The 25625-nt window shown below is 44.5% G+C and overlaps 1 protein-coding gene and 1 pseudogene across 2 annotated transcripts in view; one reads left to right on the forward strand and one right to left on the reverse strand.

Moving 5' to 3' along the window:
• Positions 1–25625, forward strand: part of ZNF385B (zinc finger protein 385B) — a 314561-nt gene that overhangs the window by 70145 nt on the left and 218791 nt on the right. The window lies entirely within an intron of this gene.
• On the reverse strand, positions 18981–21304 carry LOC125426780 (annotated as a pseudogene).

Raw genomic sequence — 25625 nt, forward strand, 5'->3', positions numbered from 1 at the left:
AAGCAATGTTTAGCAGTGGTTTTTTGGGGGAAGGAGGGGGGTTGTGTTGATGGTGTGTGTGTCACACAAGGATCCTGTGTAATGCTCAGTAGTGGACATATTTTGAGTAAGAAATGCCAGACTGTAGTTACGCATAATCAGTTTATGTTGTGGTATTTGTGTTTTCCGAACTGAGGACTGCTAACTCCATGAAGGGAAATTCCTGGAGATTGGGAGTGGAGCTGCAGAGGGCGGGGGGCGGTGTTTGGGGGGGCAGATCTTAGCAGGACATAATGCCATAAAATCCGCCCTCCAAAGAAGCCACCAGTTATAATTCCAGGGCCTCTCCAATCCCAACTTTGATGTTGACAACCCTGTCCAACCCCAATATTTCATCTACAAAAAACCATTCTGTATATCCAACAGCTTTTAGATCATGGATATTGGCAATGGTAACATTTTGATAGCCAAGTGCAAATATTTTTTGTTGGATAGCAGAGTGCAAATATTTTATATTTTAATTTTTGTGTGCAATTCCATTTTTTTAGGAGTCCTCTCTCCTTTAAGTGTCTGTCCACTTCCTTAAAGATATCTTTCATTTAAAAGGAAGCTTTCTTCACTCCCCCTGGATGTTTGGCTTAATAAATTTCCCAGGGTAGTGATCTGTATATACAAGAAATAGATCTGAGAGACTATAAATTGATTGAAGGTCAGGTCCATAGTAAAAAATCATTGACTTGCCTGAAGTTAACTTTATAGATTTTGACTGCCGTTAATATGTCAACAAGTATAATGGCACAAGAATAGACCAAGCATTTTCGCTCTCATTTTATTGACTAATGATTCAGTCTATTGCACTTTATTCCCCATGAGCATCGTCTCTAGCAGAGGATGGCCTTGCACATAGCAAAAAGCATTTTTGGAGGGATGTTTAATTATAAACAGAAGGGCAAGCTTTCGTCTTACTGCCGTTCCACATTCAGAAACAAAAGAGATGGAGAATAATGAATTCATATTGGAAGAACTTAGTCCTTCAGATGAGTGAATTGGGAAGAATGGTGTCGGAGATTCAGTGCTACTTGGATCTCTCTAGCGGGTGACTTAATAAAGCAGAGGGGGAACTAGTAGTTTGGTTCCATTGGTTACAGTGCAACCAATTACTAGCTTTGGGTTGAAATCAGTCTAGCTCAGTGGTTCTCAACCTTCCTAATGCTGCGACCCTTTAATATGGCTCCTCATGTTGGGGTGACCCCTAACCCTAACATGTATCCATTTTACAGATGGAGAGTCTTAAGTGACGCCTGTGAAAGGGTTGTTCAACCCCCAAAGGGGTCCTGACCCCCAGGTTGAGAACCACTGGTCTAGCTTATGGCAAGTAGGCCATGACTAATGAGCCACCTTTTGGCTGCTTTTCCAGGGAATCACTCATTTCTAACCATTACATTTCGTGGGTATACATGGGTCTTTGGTGCAAATCCTAGAGTTGCAGCAAACTTATAAAGACCCATAGGGTTTTAAAGGCAAAAGATGACAGAGATGGTTTTTCAATGTCTGCCTCTGCATAGAAACCCTAGGGGTCTCCCATCCAACTATTAACCAGGACTGACCCTGCTTAGCTTCCAAGATCTGATGAGATCAGGCTAGCCTGGGCCACCTAGTTCAGGGCAGCTGGAGACTGCTGGTCCCAAAAATCACCTTATTTATCTGGCATTGAGTCAAGTAGACTATATCTGAGGCAATCAAAGATTTCTGAGAATGACTCCTAGATCATTTTACAATGTGAATTAATCATCGGGAATTATTAATGTGGGAAACAGCCTACCTGCCTGTGTGGTATTGTTGTTTTTAAATAATGTTTCTCTCCATTCCCTGGGGAAAGACTTCTATCCTAGCCAATATTACCCCTGGGACCTAGATGACGCTTTTTGGCAGACTGGTCTGATTTATTATTAATATTGATTGACTAGTCTAATGTTTGCTTTATTTTATATTTATTTATTTATTTATATATTCGGTTTATAGACCGCCCTCCCCCTAAGGGCTCAGGGCGGTGAACAACATAAGTAGAGCGCAGTATAACAAATCAAGTTAAAATTCAATAAGTTAAATAATACAGGCTCTAAAAGATAAAATATAAACCTTCCCCATTAAAATGCAGCATTAAAATTAGTATTAGTACATGATGGCATCCACTATTAACTCCTCAACCCCAAGGGGTGGTAGGATTCAATGATGTTATTATCAGAGTGAGGGAACAAAAAAGGGAGGGAGGGGCCCCTCATCAACGGCTGAATGGTCTCCGGAAGGCCCGTGCGGAACAGTTTCAGGTCTTTACAGGCCCTGCAGAACTCCAGCAAAGCAGGTCCCGCCAGCAGGGTGTCCTGGACAGGTGGTGGTAGAGCATTCCACCAGGCCGGGGCCAGAGCTGTGAAGAGCTCTGGCCCTGGTAAGAGAGCCAACCTGCCGTGTCATTGAGGGGGCCAAGGGATCACTGCAGTAGAATTGGCCTCTGCTGGCGCAGAGGCCGGTTTAGGGATATATATAGGGTAAAGAGCGGTCCCGCGAGATCACGGAGGTCCCAGGTCAGCAAGCCAAGGCCTTAAAGGTTAACACCAACACCTTGAAAGTGATTCGGTATTCAACTGGTAACCAGTGCAGGCGGCTGAGCACAGGTGTAATGTGTTCTCGCATGGCACTTCCTGTAAGCATACGAGCCGCTGCATTCTGGACCATTTTAAATCTCCGAATCAAGCGCAAGGGAAGGCCCGCGAAGAGCGAGTTGCAATAGTTTAACCTGGAGGTGACCGTTGCATGGATCACAGTGGCCAGGTCAGCTTGAGAGAGGAAGGGATATTTCGACTCCTTTTTTGTGCTCCTGAAAAGTGTATTTCTTCCTTTTTGTTGAAAGGATTTTTTTCCTCCTTGGTTTGTTGACTTTTCTGGTTGCTTTCAGTTAGTGGGTTACCTATTTTCCACCAGTGTCACATTTTTCACTGATGAGATTTGGATAGGTAGACTTCTTTGCTTTCACACTGCAGTATGTGGACAGTGGGCACCCTACTAGAAGGACTTTCTGGAAGGACTACTTTTACTTTCAGTTACTGAGGCCCTTTCCGCACGGGCCAAAAACAGCGTCCTAGGGACAGCATTTTTGCTAGGGAGCTAGGGAGCTGTTTGCATGGGAGGCGCCGCCCTCACTTCCCCCCAGCGGCGCAAAGACGCTGCTTTCAGGGAGCGAGGTTTTTCAGAAGCAGCATCTTCCAACCGCTGCCGTGAGAACGGCAGTGGCTGGAAGGCGCTATTTCCCCCGTTTCCTGAACGCCTTACCGTCCCCTCCGGCCTTTCTGCGTGTCGCACAGGCCAGGGGACACGCCCCCCGTGACTCCAGAGCTGTCACGCAGGGCAGGGGGCATGTCCCCTGGCCTGTGCTACGCGCCGGAAGGCCAGAGGGGATGGTAAGGCGTTCGGGGGATTAAGATGCCTCTGCGCAGGCTGCACCGTCTTCCCCACCCCTACCGAGACCATCTGTGCAAATGGTCCCAGGGGGTTTGTCAGCATCGTTTATGCCAACGCACCCCCGCAGCGTGGGGTTTGGTTTTTTTTTTTAAAAAAACCAGAAACTGGTGGCTGTTTTAGCACTTTTTTCAACTCTGCACAGAAGATGGCTGCAACGCTTTCTTCAAGGGGCTATTGGATTAGAAGTCTTTCTCCAACTCAGTTGAAAATTGCCAAGTCTTTGGACAATAGGATGAACTGGGTTCCCTGATATTTGGTACTGGTTGGTGAAAAAACATACACTCAGAAAAATCCACCATTTTCCACGCATGAAAACTGGTGGACATCCGCTTAAATCTTAATGGAAATGGAACTCCACAAGTCTTCCAGATAAGACATTTCCAAGGATTCTTAAAACAGATACACATCCTTTTCTTATATTACAATGCAGAATTAACACTATTTTTCTAGTGCGCGCTCCTTTCATGCCCTATGCTCTAAAAAGCCCTTTGGGATGCTGTTTAGTTGAGGACAGAAAAGACCTTGCTGCCAAGCGAATGTCATCAATGCCTATGTGTTGCACAGCCATCTTAAAGCGAATGACAGGAGGCTAAACCATTTAGCATAAGAATATTTGTGACTTTTCCCTTCCAGACGGATCAGCTTGATGAAAGTCAGCAGCTTGGTCACATGAAGAATCTGCATGTGTTTTGCTGCGGCTCCTCTATTCAGTTTGCCACCTTACAGTGCTCCTTGCTGAATGTAGCCCATAATTCAACAGGATTGTCCTCCTCTTCAAGCTCAACCTAATCCATCCTTCTGATTGTCTCCCCACTATATCTCAAACATCCTTCCATCCAGGACTCAAATGGCTTACAAAGTAAAATACACATTAACATATGCTGACCAGACGTCCCGCTTTTGGCGGGACAGTCCCGCCTTCACACAATTTGTCCCGCGTCCCGCGGGTTAGTTCCATTGTCCTGATTTTTGGGAGGCTGCCGCACTGCCTTCTGGGGCAAAAGGCAGTGCGGCAGCCTCCCGCGCGCGCGGCCGCAGGAGCGCACGGCCTTCTGGGGCGCTGCCGTTTCCCGCCCTGCCTACCCCCTCCCGGTTCACAAAGGTGACCATCTGGTCACCCTACATTAACACAAAGTTAAAAATGCATGACCCAATAAGTTTGCAGTCCAGATTTAAAACAGATGATGAAGCACAAGGGCATCAAGGGACTGGTTCTGTCAGCACAGTTCATAGAAGGCCACAGGTTAAGAGGCAAGGGCCAAGAGCCCTTTGGGTCACACCAAGACTTGCAGCTCTGGCCAAGTCCAGGTTTTAACATATTTGCACACACGAAAAAGGAGGGGTAGATTGTGATGGATACAGGCCAATCTTGTGACCTTTGACTTGGTCTTTTGGTATTAGTAGTTCTTGTCCTGTGAAGAACATACTGACTTTCAAGTTACTTTATCTTCCTTCTTTGATGTCACCAAGGATATTTCTTGGTATTCACTGGGAATTCTCTGTTGCGAATCAAGGCTGGAAGTGTCTGGTTGTTAATTCTGTGCCACTTAAGAATTGTGATTATCTTCTCAAGTCCAGATGTCACATGTGTTTATGCATTCGTGTGTGTAGTGATGGTCTGAACTGGGGGGAGAGAAGGAAGGAAGAATATGCTAGATTAGAAAGAAGCTAAAAGCTGTACATACATTCTCACATTTTTGTAAGTAAATGTTTTTTAAACATGTTTATCTTGAACCCGGACTTTTTTTTTTAATGTTGGGTGTATGAGCCTGTGATGTCGTTCTGGTCTCTTGGTAGCTTCGCATGCCAGATAACAAACGGCTTTCTCGGAGGCTTCCAAAGAAATAATCTCTTCTGTAGGAGTTTCCTCCTCCAGACAGAATAAAACACAAGAAAGCTCCCGGCTGCAAGATGTTAAGAAAGTCCAATAGCTTTTTTATTCAGGAGCCAAAGGAAGTCTCTTTAGGTGATCAAGAGAGACTGGATAATAGTCCTTAAGAAGCTAAACCTCTGAGCACATTATAGCAAAGATGATCCCAAGCCTTGATGTCCTCCTCAGTTATCTGATCTTCCTAGCCCACAGCTGGTGCTTGTTATATCAGCCATTAATCACCCTCAGGTGTTTGCATTCTAGGAGATAACCTCCTTTCCTACAGGCAGCGCCCCAACTGGTAGTGCTCGAGTCTGCCATGCAACTCCTACATACATTGGGTCAGATGTCCACCTAAGAATGGTTCCCCTTTCCACCAGCGTGTTTTAAGCAGAAATTGTTTCGATAAATGGAGACTTCTTCTTAAAGAAAGCTCTTACTTTTGGTGAGTGACTGCATGTTTTTGAAAGGGCAGTATGTGACAAGATGCTCAACCCAGCTCTTATTCACCTGGCTCAAATGTTCCCTTCTTTCCTCCCTTGTGGTTCCTCAGGCCCACTCCGGGCCATCTTCAAAAAAGTACAGGACTCAAATCTAGCTGTTTTATTGCAGGCTAGCATGACTATCCTCTGAAACTATTTGCAGAATGTAAATGCCATAAATTGGATGGTCACACAAATGCACATCTCTCCTCCATGCTTTGCTTCCAATGGCATGTGAGTTCAGGTGAGTATCTATACCTACCCACCTGAACTCCAACAAGTGATAAAACTATGCTTACATTTCCAGAACTGGATTGGAATTCCTGACTTCATTTCCAGAACTAGATTGGATTTCCTGAGTTCTGTGGATAGTTGCTGCAGCCACTGTACTCAAGCTGGTAAATGTCCTTCTGAGTGAAGAAGTGATTTGTGTCTCTGATATGAAGGTGGGGTGATTAGGGTTGGAGCATACCTGATGTGGTGATCCTCCTCCCCACTGCCGCCCGTGGGCTGTGAATCCGTCCCTCCTTCCAAGCCCGTTGTGGCCCCCGTCTGTGCAGCAGGCTTGCGGGGAAGTCTGGACTAGGGCGCCGCCCCCGCGCCCAAGCTTGGGCACTTGATGTTGCACGTAAGCAGTCCCCAACATAGAGCCTGTGTGTGCCAGAGTGCTGCCTGTGGTTTTCTTGGTGCTCATTTACTAATTGAGTCAACCAAAGTGCTGAGCTGATCCCAGACAGGTGCATTGGAGACATGCACATGTGACTTGACCATAGGTACTGACTTCTTCATTTCCTTTGGGCTTGGTAGTCTCTCTGTGTGGCCATGCTGTGAGAATAAGCTCTTTCCTTTCTTCACAAACAAAATCCAATTTGCATCTCTTCCCTGAAGAAAGAACTGACCCAACCCTCCTTTTTAATCTTTGGTCCTATACTCCACTGTAGCCATTTTGTGAAGGCACCCACTACCCTTTCTGAAGATTTCAGAAGTTCTTGTGGGTTGAATAGAGTTGGAAACCCTTGGTGTACATTATGGGAGAAGTCTCTCTCTTTAAATTCCTACAGTTGTGAACTGATGTTCATGAAGGTCTGTCTTTGAATCCAGCTATCTCTTTCTTTTAAACTGTGAGGTAGGCATTTATTTTCACAGTTTGGAGGAACTGTGGGGCAGTCCTCCAAACAAAATTCCTGTTCGCCTTGTGACATCTTGGATGAAAAGCTGGATGGCAAATATGACTGCCAGGCATGGCCGGGGGAAGCGACAGGAGATGAGGTGTGGGGCATGATAGTTTATGGTTTAACCATAGAGTTGTGGGCAAATGCTAGCACATTGCCAAACATTATGACATCATTTCCAGATTGCACTGGAAGCAACATCATCACTTGGGATGTCAATTGAGGCCACCCTCCCATTGTGCTGGGCATTTCCTCCTTCTGTCCAGCTAAGTGGTGACAAGCAATGGAACTGGAGGCAGAAAATCTGCCCCCAGCAGGAAGATATCAAGCCTAATTTGCATACCATTTGCTTCCCTTCAGCATAGCTCCTGGGCTTGGTTGGCAGAGTGCTTGTGCCTCAGTGTTATTTTTTTACTGCCCTGTTCTCCTCCTGCCAGTTTTACAGAAACTTGCTTGTTTTTTCAACCATAGGTTTTCTGGTTACTTTGAAAGCGTTCTCTCCCTTCGTGTATTTGGAATTAAAGCAAATAGTAATGCCTGTAAGAAAAAAGACATATATAGATATTTTTTTCTGCTGTTTATTTATGAAGAAAAGATCACACATTCTCTCCTCACAGGTCTTTGCAGAAAAGCTGTTTTGTAAATAGTAGTTTATGTTGTCATTTACTGGCTTAGTTATTCAATTATGTTTTAACAGGTCATTTTTCACACACCTACACCTGTTCCACACAGCTTTCTCTTTCCATCCTGTTTGCTTTGTGTTAATCTAATTTAAACTGTGTTTTGAAAACTTTGAATCATTTATTTTGATGCTGTCTTATTTTGTTGCGGTTGGACAACGTTGCTCTCAAATCTCCATTTCTCTCCTGATTATAGAATCTGTATAATTTTAATGTATATTATTTTTTTTCTCCCCCTATTGCCGTGGTGGCAAACCTTTGGCACTCCAGATGTTATGGACAACAATTCCCGATGGGAATTGTAGTCCATAACATCTGAGTATAAAATGCTCCCTAGTCCTAATACCCTATTTCTTGATGCAAAACCATCTAAAATACTTGTTGATGTGTTTTTTTCTGAGCAGTCAGCTTCATGGGCATTTCATGTCAAGTTAGTTTTTCTTACAAGAATTTTGGAAAAGGAAAGTAAATGTCCGCTGACTCTGACTTGGATGGGTTATGCTAGTCCAGGGGTCTGCAACTTGCGGCAGGCCACCCTCCCATTGTGGCAGGGGCTGATGGGATTTGTAGTCCATGAACATCTGGAGAGCCACAGGTTACAGCCCCCTGTGCTAGTCCCATCTTGTCAAATTTTGGAAGCTAAGTAGGGTTAGCCCTTGTTAGTATTTCACTGAGAGACTGCCAATGAATTCAGCTGTTGTTTACACAGAGGGAGACTTTGGCAACCCCCCCCCCCCCGTTCATCTCTTGCTCATGAAAACCCCACAAGGGGTAGCAGTAAGTTGGCTGCAACTTGAGGCCACTCCCCACCACCAAATATTCTTCACTGGGACTTTGGGTAGTCTTAAATAGAATCCCACGAAAATTTCAGTTCACAGAGGGGATTTCTGTCAGTGGAAAGAGACTTCCCTCCAGTCCCCAAAATACTGCTCCATGGACATTTGACCATGCCAAGAGAACTAGAGGTTTATAATGGGAGGAATGTTGGAGAAAATCAGCAGAGATTTTCATTAAGGTCAAACTCTTAGTATTCCCCCCACGCACACACCCTTTTTCTAGATGAGTTCACGAGCACCGGTGAGGGTGAACACCCACTACTTTGGCATACTGGAATTTGAAAATGGTTCTAATAAAGTCCTGGGTATAGAGAGTTTTGGCTCTTTCGCACACGCACTTTCAATGCTCTTTCATAATTGTTTGCAAGTGGATTTTGCTATTTCGCACAGTAAAATCCAAGTGCAAAGTGCATTGAAAGTGGATTATTCTGCATGTTCGGAAGTGCCCTATGTTTCTTGTGCATGCAACCCATGATGTGCTCACACTTGCTAAAGCGAACACGCATGGTTTCCATGGTACTGGTGGGGCTTCTGAAGGTAAATTTTTAGCCTTTTCAAAGATACAGCTTAACATCATTCCGCACTCATGCAAAGCAGTTCTGACTAGAGACTGTGGGAAGACACACACAACTGAACATGAATGATAGCTGCACCAGGGTCTTCTGCAAATCCGTGTTAAGGTATGTCTGGACGTAGTTCAGCAAGCAGCTTAATTCATAAGATTGCAGAAAATCTGGCTGTCGAGCATTGGGGAATGAAAGCTTTATCTCAAATTCTGTTAATTTATTAAAATGTTATCAACCACATTTCCAGCTTGAGCACAATCTTCTAATTTCATTATATAATAGATACTGGCTTGTACTTGGGTGAGAGACCACTAAAGAAGTCGGGGATGCTAGGCAGGTTGTAGCAGACCACTTCTGTTCTTCTCATGCCTTGAAAATCCTACAGGTGCCATAAGTTGACTGTGACCACCCTTTTCTTTTAAACTTATAATACCCTAAAAATGCTGATATGCACATCAAACAGCCTCAAAGCTAACTTTAATAACTGCCTTTTCCCTCAAAGATGCAGTTTGCAGTCTGGAAACAGAGCTGGATGTGGCCCAGAATTCTTTCTTATGATCTCCAGGTAGTCCACTAATCTTTATTTTTCCTCTACAGTTAATCATCACATTCTGACTTCTGGATTGAGCTGCTGAAATAAAATGCACTTCGTGTTTGGCTGCCGTTGATTCAGAAACTGTAGCTGGTCCAAAATGTGGTTGCCAGTACAAACTCTTAGATCATCTTAATGTAGTAGTGCAACAGCTTCAGTGGTTGACAGTAAGATGCTGGTTTTAACTTCAAAGGCCCTGAGTGGTGTGAATCCAAGATACCGGAAAGACCATCTTCTTCCATACACGCTGCCTCTCCCTCAGCTGGCTTCATGTAGCTACACCATCAGAAGTAAAATGAACAGTGACTCATAATGGTAGCAGTACCAAGGTTGTGGAATATTGGGTTTTTTTTTTACTTTGCAAAGTTTTTTATTTGTTTAAGCCACTTAGATTGTGGCACTGTGGACTTTTGCTTTATATTTGTTTTGTTCTATTTGAAACCTCAGAATATTTTTCTAGCATTTTTATTGCTGTATTTTGTTTTTATTGTTGTCCACTTTGAGGACTGCAGTTGACTGAGAAAACCGATACAAATACAATGCAAAATAAAATAAAATTGTCGCAGTGGTCTTGATCTGGTTAGCCCAGATTAGCCTGATCTCATCAGAATGCAGAAGCTAAGCAGGGTTGGCGCTGGTTAATATTCAGATGTGAAACCATCAGGAAGACCAGCGCAGAGATAGGCACCAGCAAACCTCATCATGCCTTGAAAATCCTATGGGTTCACCATACGTTGGCTATGACTCATGGCAATACTTGATAGTGTGAACATCTAGAGCAGGGGTGCACAGTTAAATGTGGGCCATAATTGGTTGACCAGACATAATGGGTGGTCCTGTAGCAGCACCTGGCTTCATTTTTACCTGTAACTGTTGGGGCGTGTGTGTCAGAATGTTATTTCTCAGCTGTTGTCAGGACTGAAATCCAGACAGTCTGATCCCTCCCAACAACACAGAAAAAATTCTGTATTGCCAGGGTTGGGGGTGGGGCGGGGGTTGTGTTTTAGTTGCAACACCTGGAGATACAGTGGAGAAATGTGAGAGTATTATCACAGTGCCACTTCTTAGGCTGAAAACACCTGACAGGCACCTTCCTCGTACATTTTTCATTCCATTCCTGCTGTGGGAAGCGATTAGAAGTTTCCTATCTTCCCATGGAATAGGAAACTTCTTGCCACGACCCATAGAAGAGATGTGATGAAAAGGCTTGGGGACAGGTCAGAATGTTGCTGTGGTGGTACCCCCCCCCCCCACGCACCCTCAGGGGATGGGCTGCAGGCCACATAAAATACCTCTGAGGGTTACATGTTTCCCCCACAGTTCTTAGGGATTTTGCACCTGTGATCTACAGCTATTGAAAGGGAAAGAGCTGAGTCCTTTTTTTTTCTTTTTCAGATCTGTTTTGGAGTCTAGGGGTCTGAACTAATTTTGAAAAAAACTCGGGACAAAAATCTCTTGCTCTATCATCTACAAAGCTTAGCATTATCACAAATCTTGACATTGGGAAGTCGCTTTAGATGATTAAAGGCTTGCTGCGTCAGACTGTTGGTCCATCTTTCATGCCAAGCTTTCATGCCAAAATCCCTGGAGGACCAACAAACAGGGCACACAGCCAAAACCTTCCCCTGATGTTGCCTTCCAGTACTGGGTGTCCAAATTTCGCTACCTCTGACTATGGGATTTCCTTTCAATAAAGTAAAATCATCAGTGGTCCCTTCCTTATTTTTTAATGTCAATTCCAGTGGGATGACCCCATTCAGAGTCAACTCCATTGTCTTTTAGAATATGTTCTGCTTCTTATTTTCTCTTTCTCGCTCAAGCAAATGACCTACTGGCATGAGATCTGAAACAAGAAATGAATATTAAAAACACAAAACGGCTTTCTTTTATCTCTGGTGGTTGTGTGGTAGAAAGCATCATTTTATTTATTTATTTATTTATACTTTGGGCTTCTAGACCGCCCCATCCCCGAGGGGCTCTGGGCGGTGTACAGCAGATAATAAATACAATTTTAAAACATCATAAATAGGCTAAAACTTATAAAAGCAGCGAAAACTAGCTAAACATTAGCATTTAAATGTAAAATAAATATAGGCATAGGTGTAGGTGGCGCCCGGTGCCTAATATTAAATTCTTCCACCCCCAGGGAGAACGGTAGGTCTAGGATATAGATGCTGCTATAGGCCCAGTGAATGTAGAGGGCCGGCTGAGGAAGCGGCTTTCAGCGTGGGAAGGGCTTTTGAAGCCCGGAAGGGGCCAGCGGAAGGGGCCAGCGGAAGCGGCTGCTTGGAGCAGGGGTCTGCAACCTGCAGCTCTCCATATGTTCATGGATTGCAATTCCCATTAGCCCCTGCCAGAGCCGCAGGTTGCAAACTCCCACTTGGAGTTTTCAAAGTGGGAGATGTTTAGAGGTGGTTTGTCATCGTCTGCCTCTGCATAGGAATCCTGAACTTGCTTGGTAGTCTCCCATCTAAATATTAACTAGGGCTGACTCTGCTTCGCTTTTGAAAGCTGACAAAATTGGACTAGCCTGAACCATTCGGATAAGTATTGTTTCTACGGTTCTTGGCCTATTTTCAAATCTTCCTACACTCAACCAAAGGCTAGTTTATAGAGGAAGTTGTGTGCCCTTTTGCATTCTCAGCACATGGACAAATATTGATGGAAGAGCGGCTAGGTTTCTATATTCAGTTTTGAAGTGACCCATGTTGATGACAGGCGCTCCACTTTAGAAACCACTATCTGAGAGTACAAGGTCATCAAGATAATAAAATCAATAGATCGCCCTTCCGAGTTGGCTGAGATATTCCTCATGCTTTCCTCAAAACGCATTTATCTCAACCCTGAATTCATGTTACTCAAATATTTATTTAGGCCATTTCTGCACGGCCCCCCAGGCGCCTCCACGCCGGCAAGAATTCTGCCGGCGTGGAGGCGGAGGCTGTTCGCACGCACACGTGCGTGCGGCCTCCGGAGAGGACGGCAGGCGGCTCCGCATGGAGCCGCCTCTGCCCTCTTCCCCGTCCAACTCACCATGTCCCCGTCGTTGGCCTGCTGGCCATCGAAGCCCTGCCCACGCTGCCCTCCGACCTCCAGGGGTCGGAGGACAGCGTGGGCGGGGCTTCGACGGCCAGCAGGCCGACGACGGGGACACGGTGAGTCGGACAGGGAAGGGAAACAGCGTGTTCCCGGCGGTGCTGTTCGCACCGCGCCGCCCGGAACATGCTGTTGAGGGAAAAACAACCCTTTAAAGGGTTGTTTTTCAGGGCTGCTTGATGCCGCCCTGGGGGAGGGGAAGCGACGCCAGGTCGGCGCTGCTGCTTAGCAGCAGCGCCGCCTGTGCGAATGGCTCCCTGGGAACGGCGTTTTTACCGTTCCCAGGGCGCCATAAAAAGGCCGTGCGGAAACGGCCTTAGTCTCTCTCAGCTTCCAGTAGCAATGGTATGCATCTTTGCTGCGTAGCAAATGACTCTAGCTTGGTTCTCACTTCTCCCATTACTGGTTTTGCTTCTCACAGACTCATTGATTGCAAAGAATTTTCATTTTTCCATACGGGATTAATGTGCTCTCTAAAAGAGCTTTCATCATAACTTGAGTCGTAACTCTTGAGCCTCACTACAGAACATTTCCAGCAACACCAAATGTAATGGAATCCGAACGCTTTCCTTTCAAAAAAATAGTAAGCTGACCAAAAGGTTGGCAAAGGTAGAGCTTCCAATAGAACACTCTCCACATAAAATTAGTGCATTTTGTAAATTAGCAAATGATAAAGGAGTTGTTATGCAGTTTTTTCTCCCTTATGTGATCGATCGGAGTTGTTTATAGGAGAATATTTTTTTAAAAAAATTAACCCTTCATCTTCAACTGGTACAGTCCAAAATTCTGCGTATTGCGTAATTATTTTATTATTATCTTCCGTGATAGGTTTCAGGTCCTGAAAGTGACTTGAAATTCTCTGACAGCAACCTAGGATAGTTCAATCTGGGGCTTCACACTGGCAGAACAGTGTTTTATTTTCTACACAGCGGACAGTCAAGCAACATTTTTGCAACACTAGCTTTTGACAACTCTTTAATAGGATTGAATCTAGTGAACTTGATAGACTGGAGAGCTACATGAATGCCGAAGATGTTTTTACTGGAAGGTGAAAAGAAAATGGAGGTGCGATCTGTATGGCCACATCCATAGTCTGCAGCTAAATTCCCCGGTCATTAATTCTTTACGGGAGTAGGCTACAAAGTTGGGTGACATTTGCCTGCTGAGCCCTTGAAAAGGAAGGATCAGACCATACAACAGCTAAAAGAAGAAAGCTCAAAGTGATTTGATGATCAGGCCAGGAAAAATGAAGTAAAGCCAAATTAGCTATACTAGATGTGGCACTGTTAAGCTTGCCAACTCATTTTGGGCCCCTCGCCTCAGTACCATCCAACTGACCAGTGGGTATCTTACCAGGCTTAAAATGAGGCTTAGGCCTCAATGTCACCTGAGTGATGACATCACTTCCAGAAGTATTGTCATCACACAGGTGGCAATGAGGAAGACACTCTGGTATTTGAGCAAAACTCTGTGGTAAAAACGGCTTCTCCTAGAGAGGTTTTCCCAACATATAAGAACTTCTTGCTTGGTATTTGTGATGTGATGATGTCACTTCCAGAAGTGATGTCATCATGCAAGTGACAATGAGGCCTAGGCCCCATTTTAAGCCTCGGTCGGGAGGACCTGGAGATCCTAGGCCAGGGGTCAGCAACCTTTAACACCCAAAGAGCCATTTGGACCTGTTTTCCATGGAAAAGAAAACACTTGGAGCCTCAAATACTTTTTGATATTTAAAATGAAGATAACACTGTATATATTGTTTTTCTACCTTTATGCTTTGTATAAACAATTATAGTGTGTTACTTATGAAATTCTACAGAGAAAATTATATTTTATTTATGTAAAGAACACATTTTGAACATTTTGAACTCTTAAAAAATAATAACAGACCTCCATGCCTGCCATGGAGGGTGGACTCGACAGCTATATTCCTCACTGAGCATGACCCCTGCCCTGGTCCCAAAAGCCACAGCTTCTGAGAATCTACCCCCAAATGTCCTAAGATTTGCCCGCCAGGAGTTGGCAACCCATGACAACCATGGCTGAGGATGATTCTGGCCTTCCTCCCTTCCAAGATCTACAAGCTTACTCTCCACTGGCTTACACTGAAGTAAACCTTGCAAGATCCACATGCAAGGCTTTCCCCATGTTCTCCTGCCCTCCTTGGCAATGTGGAAGCAAACAATTCCACCAGCGATGCTCCCGCCCCGCACTGTCATCACCGGCATCAGCCAACTAGGCAGCTGGGACAGGGAAACCAGAAGTGGCTTGGGATAGCCATCTCGGGCTGTGTCTCTCTAGGAACGGGGACTCTTTCCCATTAACCCTTAGGGCGACTCTCTGAAGGAGGCTGAGAGGACCCAAGCCATGTGAAGCCGCAGAACAAGGATGAAAGAGCCGCAGGTTGCAGACCCCTGTCCTAGGCATAGTTCCATCATTTTGGAAGTGATGTCATCATCATGGAATACGAAAGGGAAATCTGATGAAATGGGAGCAAATTTTTTTTTTCTGCTCTTTTGAAGAGCTAGTTTCTGTTAAAGAGATCAAGAAGTGGAAAATATCATTTCAAAGATTACCGGGTTATTGGTTCTATTAAGGATATATGGAATAGGTATCAGCATAGAGTAGCCTCACCTCTGCAATCTCACCATTGGCATTAGCAGTAAGGCCTTCAAAGAAGGAATGTCAGCATTATGGAAATGCCATTTAGACTGCTGTTGTGATTTGATCGAAGAAAATATTACATTTAATTCAGATTCAGCCAAAAAAATTCCATTCCTGTATTTTAGTACCTACAACTGTGGAGTTTTCTAGCTGCAAAACTATCTAAAAGAGGGCTTAAAAGGGATTTGATACCTTATGAATCATTTATGGATCTCAAAAAGTATACTTTTTTCAGGTTTCTATGGTGTTGTGAGTGATTTGACAGCTAGAAAACCTAACAGCTGTGTGAAGAACTGGAACGGTGACACAGGTTACAAGTTAACTCTGGAGTTTGGTCCTTTTTATTGACTGGAGGACTTGAAAGGAAGATGACCTTTGAATGTAAGATGACACCCCTAAAAATCAGAAGGTGATACATGAATAAAAGCAGATGTCTCTGAATTTAAATTACCCCTCCTGGATAGTAGCAGTGTAAACGAAGCTTTTTATTGAATGATAATACACAATAAACAATGTAGAATAAAGAAGAAAATTTCACTTTTTGTATCTTGTTGTATTGTCACTCCTCACTATTTCAATTACTAAAGGTAAGTCGTTGACTTTTTAACCCACCTCCCCAAACCTAACTACTAACCAACGGACTGAGATAAAAAACTGACAAAATCCTAAACAGAATTGTACCCCTGGGAGTCCATTGAGCTCCCACCTGGATCGCCCAGGCTAGCCTGATCTCATCAGATCTCAGAAGCTAATAAGCAGGGTCGAGTCTGGCAAGTATTTGGTTAAGAACATAAGAACATAAGAACTAGCCTGCTGGATCAGACCAGAGTCCATCTAGTCCAGCATTCTGCTACTCGCAGTGGCCCACCAGGTGCCTTTGGGAGCTCACATGCAGGATGTGAAAGCAATGGCCTTCTGCTGCTGCTGCTGCTCCTGAGCACCTGGTCTTCTAGGGCATTTGCAATCTGAGATCAAGGAGGATCAAGATTGGTAGCCATAGATTGACTTCTCCATAAATCTGTCCAAGCCCTTTTTAAAGCTATCCAGGTTAGTGGCCATCACCACCTCCTGTGGCAGCATATTCCAAACACCAATCACACGTTGCGTGAAGAAGTGTTTCCTTTTATTAGTCTAATTCTTTCCCCCAGCATTTTCAATGAATGCCCCCTGGTTCTAGTATTGTGAGAAAGAGAGAAAAATTTCTCTCTGTCCACATTTTCTACCCCATGCATAATTTTATAGACTTCAATCATATCCCCCCTCAGACGTCTCCTCTCCAAACTAAAGAGTCCCAAACGCTGCAGCCTCTCCTCATAAGGAAGGTGCTCCAATCCTTCAATCATCCTCGTTGCCCTTCTCTGCACTTTTTCTATCTCTTCGATATCCTTTTTGAGATGTGGCGACCAGAACTGAACACAGTTCTCCAAGTGCGGTCGCACCACTGCTTTATATAAGGGCATGACAATCCTTGCAGTTTTATTATCAACTCCTTTCCTAATGATCCCCAGCATAGAGTTTGCCTTTTTCACAGCTGCCATGCATTGAGTTGACATTCCCATGGAACTATCAACTAAGACGCCCAAATCCCTTTCCTGGTCTGTGACTGATAGCACTGACCCCTGTAGCGTGTATGTGAAGTTTCGATTTTTTGCCCCTATGTGCATCACTTTACATTTAGCTACATTGAACTGCATTTGCCATTTCTTAGCCCACTCACCTAATTTATCAAGGTCCACTTGGAGCTCTTCGCAATCCTTTGTGGTTCTTACCACCCTACATAATTTGGTATCATCTGCAAACTTAGCCACCACACTACCCACCCCTACTTCCAGGTCATTTATGAATAAGTTAAAGAGCACTGGTCCCAAAACGGATCCTTGGGGGACACCACTCCTTACATCTCTCCATTGTGAGAACTTCCCATTTATACCCACCCTTTGTTTCCTGTTCCTCAACCAGTTTTTAATCCATAGGAGGACTTCCCCTCTTATTCCTTCATTGCTGAGTTTTCTCAACAGTCTCTGGTGAGGAACTTCGTCAAAAAGTTGTGAGATGTGAGATGTTTAAGAGTTGTGAGATGTTTAAGGAATACCAGGATCCTGACACGGAGACAAGCAATGGCAAACTACCTCTGAAAGTCTCTTGCTTTGAAAACCCCACCAGGAGCCACCATAAGTCAGATGTGTGTTGATGGCAAAAGAATCCATTGAAATAAATTGATTTAGAAAGGTGCAGTTTTAAACTGCCACACACACCCCCACCTCCACTCCAGTCACAATTCTTTATTTCTGTGAACTAGGAAGTTACGCTTTTCCAGAGGAGACAATCCAGCAGGGACATCTTTATCTTTCGCTGTCTAAAATATCCACAAACTCATAATAGCCCCTATTAGATCCATAGCAAGCTCAGTCCGCACAGAACAGCAGGAGTTGTAAAATGATAAAACTACCTCTCACCAGAATTCTGTTAGCAACTCTGATATTTTTTTCCACACAGAAACATCTGTTTTTATTTATAGTTAGGAATAAATTTTTCTCATTTTGCATGCAATAATTATCAAGTAGCGAACAATATGCTGTCACCAATCTTCTTTGATCTCTTTGAATATATATCTTTTTATAGATCTTTCTATGTATGTAGGAACAAAAATGGAAACAAGCCACCTATCTGCCTGGACATTCTCAAATTCAAATTATTTAGCACTCTGCCATGGCTATCAATAGTAGAACATGGGAGGGCAACCAGTGATCAGGTGATCATTATATTCTGGTTGGTTACCAGTTTGCAGTGATCTCCAAAGCATATCTACTGGTCTGCTTTGGCCAGGTGTTTGAAGAGTTAGGTTTTCCAACAACAGCAAAGTATTAGTCACCAAGACAGTTCAAAGAGCATGGGTCCCCATATATGTGTGTGGGGGGGCGGGGGGGAGGACTTGGGTTAGCTTTATTCTTCAAGTTTACATAGTGGCACCGGAAAGTGAGGAGTGAGGACAGTCACTCAAGTTTTCAAAAGAAGTATTAAAAATTTCAACTGTGATTCGGTTTTTCTCGCCTGCAAATTCTGGGGAATGCTGTTATGGAATCAGCCTTTGGCTTAAGCAATAAGCATCAACCGCAGGGTGTGTGTGTGTGGACTTTGGTGATGAAGGGGAAAAAAATCTACATGGAAACAGAACTAGCCTCAATATCTGGCTGCATCTCTCAGCACTGAACAAGCGACCCCCTCCAAACTTCAATGTGACCCCATTTCAGCTGAACAGAATAGGCTGGGCAGCCCAAGCTCACCCGTCACTACCTTTAATGGATGCGGAGGGGTTACAAATGGTCCAATTGGCCATGCTGGAGGGGCTGATTGGAATTGTAGTCCATAACATCTGGAGTGCCAAAGGTTCACCACCACTGGTCTAAGCCCTCTTCCCCTTTAAAAGCAGTCCAGAGGGATCGCTTCCATTCAGCCCTCTGTTTGGACCCGGCATGGGGGCTGTGTGTCCAAAGGAGCTGACGGGGGTCAATCCCCAAGTCTGGCAGCTAATCTGGAAAGCCCATTTCTACAGCCTCCGCCACCTTGGAGTGAAGCAGCCATGTAGCCAGACACTCAATGTCATCTAAGCTCAGCAACCACAGGCTCCGCTCGTAATCCTTCTGCAGCTGCTCCAGCACTTTCTCCACATCTCCGCATCAGCAGTACTGTAATGCCTACCCAGAACTTGAGCCAGTATTTGCCAAATAGCAGCTGCCTGGGGGAGACACATCTGCGGCCCGCTTCCTCGGGGGACGTCTTCTCCGGCGGCTTGATCACCAGGTTCAGCTTGGACTCTGGCCCAATGGAGTAATCAGAGAGGCGGTGTTCATCTGCCAAAGCTTTGCCTTTGAAAAGCAGGCACTGCTGGGACACGGGCACGTTCAGCTTCTCTGAGGCCAGGTGTTTGACAGCGGAGATACATTCGTCTGGGGATACAGGGAGCTGGCAATCAAAGCTAGAGCCTCCCCCGCCCCTTTTAGGTCCTCTTAGGGGCTTCTTCCCCTGGCCTCTGGGCAGGCGAGCTCAGGACGACGTGGGCCCTGCCCCAGCACCTCTTCGCCCACAAGGGTATGTGTATTAAGTATGCGTGTTAAGTGCCATTAAGTCACTTCCAACTTATGGTGCCCCTACAAATCCATGTCCTCCCAAACATCCTGGCGTTAACAGCCTTGTTAAAAGTCTTGCAAACTAAGGGCTGCAGCTTCCCTTGTTGAGTCAGACCATATCATGTTAGACTCTTCCTTATGCCTTCAAGTTTTCCTACCAACATTGTCTTTTCCAGTGACTCTTGTCTTATTGTGACCAAAGTACAATAGCTTCGGTTTAGTATTTTTAGCTTCTAGGGACAGTTCAGGCTTGCTTTGATCTAGAACCCACTTATTTTTCTTTTTGGCAGTCCATTATGTCTGTAACATTCTCTTCCAACATTACATTTCCTTCCAACACTCCTTCTGATTACTTGGTTGCAGTCTCCCTTTTGGTTGATGATGGAGCCAAGGAATAGAAAGTCTTGAACAATTTTTATTTCTCAATTGTCAACCTTAAAAGTTGAGTAATTCCCTAGTTGTCTTTACTTTTTGTCTTCTTGATGTTCAGCTGGTGTGGTGTAGTGGTTGGTGGTTAAAACTGATGGGGTCTAATCTGGAGAACTGGGTTTAATTCTCCCCTCCTCCACATGAGGAGCGGATTCTTATCTGGTGAACTGGACTTGTTTCCTCTCTTCTACACATGAAGTCTGCTGGGTGACCTTGGGTTAGGCTTCCTTTTGAATTCTCTCAGCCCACCCTATCTCACAAGATGTCAGTTGTGGGGAGAGGAAAGGAAAAGAGTTTGTAAGCTGCTTTGAGACTCCTTGGCCCCTTCCGCACAGGCAAAATAATGCGCTTTCAAACCACTTTCACAACTGTTTGCAAGTGGATTTTGCTATTCCGCACAGCTTCAAAGAGCACTGAAATCAGTTTGAAAGTGCATTATTCTGCATGTGCGGAATGAGCCCTTACAAGAGAGAAAAGTGGGGTTTAAATCCAAGCTCTTCTTTTTATTCTTCTAGCCCTGCTTTGGTACTTTTTGCTTTAACTTTCACCAGTAGTCGTCTCGAGTATTTGCTATTGTGGTGTCATCTGCATATCTAAAATTGTTAATATTCCTTCCCTCCAGTTTTCACTCTGCCTTCGCCTAAATTTAATCCAGTTTTCCTTATGATGTTTTCTGCATATAGATTGAAGAGAGGGGGAGATGAAATACATCCTCGTCTGACCCTCTGCTAATTTGAAACCGTTCTTCTTCTCCATATTTTGTCCTTACAGTAGCCTATTTCCAGAGTACAGATCGTGCATCAAAACAATCAGATGCTGTGATCTCTTTAAAACCAGCCATCTTTAAAACATTTTCTTTAAAACCAGTCATAGCTTTTCATGAGCCGCTACAGACAAAATCTTTCTATAATCTATGAAACATAAGCTGATTTTCTTTCTGAAATTCTCTCATATGCTTCAGTAACCAACATAAATTTGCAATATGATCTCTAGTGCCTCTTCTTTTTCTGAATCCAGCTTGAACATCAGGCATTTCTTATTCCACATATAGTAACAGTCCTTATTGTAAGATTTTGAGCATCGCTTTCATAAAAGATGCTACATGCTGTTTGTGTCTTGCTATTCCATTGAAAGGGAACACCGTGTCCCTTATCAGCAATACTGATAAAAACACCATTTATAATTCTGACTGAATTTTTGTGATTGTCTGGAGCCAGTGCTGTGGGCAGGCCTGGACTTTCCTGCCCCACCACTCTTTACCTTGGGAGGAGTTGGCGCAGCTTCCTCAGGGCCATGGCGGCAGCTTAGACCAATGCGCTGACCAAGTCTCATTGGGCCAGTCCTCTGTCAGAGGGGGAGGCAGCCAGGGGAGGCAGGAAATGCTGTACCGGTGGGCTGTCAGGCGGCAAGAGATCCAGCCACAGGTCAGGAGGATGGTGAGAAGACCCAGGTGGACCAGGCCACAGCCACAGAACTGGGGAGGAAGCTGGGGGTGGGGAGAGAGGCCAGGACAACCCAGGGAAATTGGGCAGGAGGGTGAACGGCAGAATGCCAAGCAGAAGCCAGGCCAATTGGCCATGCTGGCAGGGGCTGATGGGAATTGTAGTCTATAACATCTGGAGTGCCAAAGGTTCGCCACCACTGGGCTAGGCAAACTCCCAGGCAGAAAGGCCAACCAGTGGCTTGGCAGGACCAGATGGACAGTCTGGGAGCCAATCACGTTCTGGAGGCAGGTCTTGGCCAATGGAAGGGCAGGAGCAAGCAAGGAAAGGGAGGGTCGGAGGAAATTGGAGAGGGAGTTAAAAGAAAGAGGAAGAGAGCTGGGAGGGGAACCTGAAATGGAGGAGAAGGAGGGAGAGAGAGGCAGAGCAAGAGCAGGGGGGAGCAAAACACACTCTACCCCAGTAGGGACGTGGAGGGGTGACCCCCAGAGAGCCCAATCTGAGGCCTGCCCGCTGAGGGCTCAGGCCAGACCAGGCCCTGGACATGGGCCACCCCATAGGCCAAAAGACCCCATAGGCCATAGGATGAGCCGAAGATGACCAGTTGGAAGGATGGCAGACAGGCCTGGTGCGGGGCCAGCCCAGGGGGTGCTCCACAGTGACCCTCTTTATTGTCCCATTCTTTGAAAAAAAATAGTAATGGACATATTTTTTTAAAAAATCATTGATTTCATCTTGTTGGAGGTTTCTTTGGGCAATAGCTGTTAACATTATAGGTGTTAGCCTTTTCTTATAGGTTGATAGCTGTAGGCGTCATGACATTTCTTGATGCTATTTTAGAACCCAAGAGTATACACTAAATTTAGATCACCCAACTATTAGCAAAGAGAACAATTTCTCTTCTACAAATTATGATATATATAGCCAGTGTACATATCAGCAGACTTTGTTTTCATAGCACTGGAAAGAAACTAAAATTGTGTCAGTACATAAAAGAACTATTCAGAGAGCTGAACCTAGTTTATAAAGAGAGACTTATTGGTCTCACGAGCCTCTCTGCAAACATTTATTCTTCAAATTTGCAGCATATAAATTCATTTCAAAGATTTTTTTTAATACAGTTACAGTCTTTCCAGGTGCCTCAGCGTGATAAGCTGTATCATTGTGTCCTTATAGTAGTCTCAATTAGGACCTGGTATACTGCCAGGAGATCTGTAAATTCCTCTTCTTCTAGTGCAGACGCAACTGTGAAGAATGAATTATTGTGAGTTTATCAGTAGACTGGGTCTCTGAGGTGATGAAACAGTTGAAAGGAAAAGCTGTGCAGAGAAAACGAGGACCTTCTGGATGGCTGTTGGTAACCTCTCTTTTAAGTCAGTATTTAAGGTTCAACAAAACTGTCTGCGATTTTGGATATCTATGGATATCTCCTGAATATGTAACTAGTATCATGGGGAAAGCTGTATGGGAACTAGGACGGGAGGAACAGTTTGGTTCTGTGCTATTTGCGTGAGTGGGCAAAATTTGGAGTACCTTCTTTACATAAGAAGACTCCTGCTGAATCAAACCAGTGGTCCATCTAGTCCAGCATCCTGTCTCACACAGTGGGCATTCTTTTCCTCTGGAGGTTCAACAATAAGGCAAAGAGGCTGAGGTCTTCTCCTGATTTTGCCTGCTGGCACTGGGATTCAGAGGTTGACTACCTCTGCATTTGGAGATTCCCTTCAAACACAATGGCTATTAACCACTGACCAGACCTATCCTCCATGAATCTGTCTAGTCCCCTTTTAAAGCTGTCCATGCCTGTGGCCATCATTACATCCTCTGGCAGGAAATTCTACATTTCAATCACGCAGTGTGTAAAAAAAGGTATTTCCTGGTGTCCCTCCTGAATCTACTGACCATCAACTTCCTTGACTACTGCTGAATTCTAGTATTTTGGGAGAAGGAGAAAAAAATGCTCTTAGTTCTCTCCGTTCTGTGCATAATTTTATAAACCACTGTTGTGTTCCCCTTAGTCATTTATTTTCTAAACTGCAAGTCCCAGACTCTTCAACTTTTCCTCATAGGAAAGGTGCTCTGACCCCTTAGTCCCCTTGATCACCCTCCTGTACCTTTTTTCAGCTCTCTCTTTTTGACATACGGTGATAGAACTGTACGTAGTATCCCAAATGAGGCTGCACCATAGATCTATACAGGGACGTTATAATATTGTCTGTTTTATTTTCAATCCCTCTCCTAATAATTCCCAGTATAGACTTTGCTTTTTTCATCACCGCAGCACACTGAGTTGACTACTATGGCCTCATGATCTGCCCCCTCAGCAAATTTAGACTCCATTAGCTTGAGAAGTTGAGATTTTTATTTTGGGGCCTCACCTTATACTTATCAACATTGACCTTCATTTGCCACATTGTTGCCCACTCACTCCTTGGTTTTCACCATCCCGAATAATTGTCTGCTAACTTGGTCACTACACAGCTCACCCCTGTTTCCAGATAATTCATAAACAAATTAAACAGTACTGGCTCCATTACCAATACTTGCTTGACCCAAATGCTTACTTCTGTCCATTGTGATAATTGCTTTCATTCAACCAGTTTTTAATCCATAAGAGAACTTGTCCTCTTATCGCTTGACTGCCAGTTTTATCCAGGAGTCTTGGGTGAGGTACCTAGTCAAAAGCCTTTTGAAAATCCAAGTATATAATGTCTGCTGGGTCACCCCAATGATTGGTGAGGCAGGACTTTCCTTTGCTGAAACCATCCTGATTTTTCTTCCACAGGCTTTGTTCTTCTCTTTGTCTAACAATTCTGTTCTTTCTGCTAAGTTGCCTGGGATGCATACTTGAGGCTTAATGGGTTTATAATATCCTGGTTTCCCACTGGACCCTCTTTTAAAAATCAATGTAGCATTTGTTACTCTCCAGTCTGAATTTAGTGAGAGGTTACATAAACAGGTAAGTAGATCAGCTGTCTCACATTTGAGTTCTCAAGTGTATCCTATCAGCCCTGGGAGACTTTTTTTTTAATTCCCCCAATAGGCCTATAACGTCATCTCTTGTCATCTCAATTCATTCATTCATTCATTCATTCATTCATTCATTCATTCATTCATTCATTCATTCATTCTTTGGATTTTTATACCGCCCTATCCCCGGGGGGCTCTGGGCGGTACACAACATATAAGCATAATACAATCATAAGATAGCTAAAAACCTTTCAAAGCAGCGATAGAAACAGTAAAAGCTAAATATACTAAATGTAATAAATACAAGTATAAATATAAGTGGCGTCCGACAGCTCCATTTCCAAAGTCCTCTCCCCAAGAGGGAGGGACGGCGAGTCCCATTAGGTGACAAACGGCCCAGATGTAAAGGGCCTAAAGGGAGGGGGGGCACCATCAACGGCCAGTTCCTCCAATTTGACTCAGTTCTTCAGACTCCCTTCCTGAAAATGGTGGCTGTGGCATGGTTACAATGATTTTCTAAGAAACAAAAAAATCATTGGATGCCTCTGTAATCTTCCCATCTTTCTTTAGCAATCTGTTTATTCCTTGGTCATCCAAAGGCCCAGCTGCTTCTTTGGCTGGACTTGACTACTCTTATGCCCCTTTCAGCAGATGTTGTGGCTTCCCAGTCTCCCCTTGTCACCAGCCCACTGGTTATTGGTCAGCTACCTCATAGACTTCTGAGGGATAAAAGGGAGGTGGAGCAAACTATGCATCCTGCTCTAAATAAAGTTACTGAACTGTAATGGAAAGTATTATCAAGTAATAGATGACTTATGGCAACCCCAGGACTGAAGAGTTCTCAAGGCAAGAGATGAACAGAGGTGGGTTGTCGTGGCCTTCCTCTGCATAGCAACCCTCGTCTTTCTTGGAGGTCTCCTGTCCAAGTACTAGCTGTGGCCGATGATGCTTAGTTTCCAAGATCTGATGAGATTGGTCTAAGCTGGGCTGTCAGGCTACTCACCTGAACTGGAGAGAGAGAGAGAAAAAAATATTTTATCTGTTTTGAGTTTCCTGTGTGCAGTAGTGGTTAAGAGTGGTGGATACTAACTTGGAGAACCAGGGTCGATTCCCCACTCCTCCAAATGAAGCTGGCTGAGGGACCATAGGCCAGTGAATTCTCTCAGACTACGCAGACAGTCAACAGCTAACCATTTCTGAAATG

This window comes from Sphaerodactylus townsendi, linkage group LG02 (assembly GCF_021028975.2).
Source record: "Sphaerodactylus townsendi isolate TG3544 linkage group LG02, MPM_Stown_v2.3, whole genome shotgun sequence".
NCBI lineage: Eukaryota > Metazoa > Chordata > Lepidosauria > Squamata > Sphaerodactylidae > Sphaerodactylus > Sphaerodactylus townsendi.